The sequence below is a fragment of the Crassostrea angulata genome, chromosome 6, assembly GCF_025612915.1.
Source record: "Crassostrea angulata isolate pt1a10 chromosome 6, ASM2561291v2, whole genome shotgun sequence".
Taxonomy (NCBI): Eukaryota; Metazoa; Mollusca; class Bivalvia; order Ostreida; family Ostreidae; genus Magallana; species Magallana angulata.
In genome coordinates this window covers 56,405,451-56,406,817 of record NC_069116.1, presented here as the reverse complement: position 1 = coordinate 56,406,817, position 1,367 = coordinate 56,405,451, and positions in this window count along the sequence as shown.

Below are 1,367 nucleotides of genomic sequence, written 5' to 3'. Positions count from 1 at the left end.
CCCGATTTTTTTGTTATTTTAGTATCAAATAATTTTCCATACAAACCAATTATCATAGAAAGTTATGGCTTTTCTCCTAATTACACCAGCAGTATCGGTCTCCTTTCAAAGTTGGAAATTTTCAAAGTAAATAAATTCTATTTTGGCAAGCGAAAAAAAAACCCGAAATGCATCATGGGAATGTTTAGAAAAGGGAACCGTTTGGTGTCGTCCCCTGAATGATTGAGTTTAGTTATGCATCGATTGTAAACAAAGCAAACCTCAGAAATATTAGTGAACAAAATGTATGCAGGTTAATTTCAATTTACTGAACATTATAACCTTTATTTATAGCGGTGTCAAAGTCGTAATACAACCATACCGGTGTCTTATAATTTAAGGTCCGCCCTGTAAAATGGTCCCATCGGACCTTTAATGATAACATTTAGGGTCCGGCTTTCCCCTCTAAGAAAATGTCATACCCGTAGTCACTTCTTAAAAGTTCTCTTAAAGTAATTATTCTTTTTGCTCATGTACATGTATCTTAAAGATGTGTTTGTTTATGTAATCCAATTAAATATTTGCGTATCGCACATGTTTGACCGTATTAATTACTAATTAAATTATTTTTGGAATATTAGATATTGATAGCGGGTTAGATTTTGACCAATTGTTTAAGAATCTGAAAAAAAGGAAAACCAGGAGTACTTTGACAATATTTTCACACACTTTTAAGTCCCTTTGTTTTTAACTCTCTTCCGGTGTATACGTTGATAATATAGTGTAACCGTAACTGTGGTAACTATAAGGGCGTGAAAAAACAAAAGGAAATTAATTAGAGGATACATGAACATATTATTAAAAGCATGTTTTGATTGACTAAAGGTACATGTAAGAGATTTTATGATCTTAAAAGTTACACAAATTTGAACATAAGATCTCCAAAAATATGGTTTGATATATTTTTTTACGAAGAAGATCATACGAATGACACACCAACAGAAAATTATAGTGATAAACATTACAATATATACATTATCCTCGATTTCGGGTGGTTCTATTCAATCGACCATTTTAAAAAAGTAATGAAAGTCTGATCGTGTGGTAATAATATCTCTCTCTCTCTCTCTCTCTCTCTCTCTCTCTCTCTCTCTGTGGGGTTTTTTCCATTATATGCATGCAATTTTGCAAAAAAAAAATCTATCATCTTGGATGTCACATGTTGGCGACATTTGAGATTTTTTTAAACTCTTGTTTGATTGCAGTTTTCTTGCATGTCAACATTGTTATGTTGCATGTTGACATAACTATCTTTCACGTGAACATCTTTATCTTGAATGTCGACATAATTTATAGAAAAATAACTTGCACACAAGGGGCAAAGATAT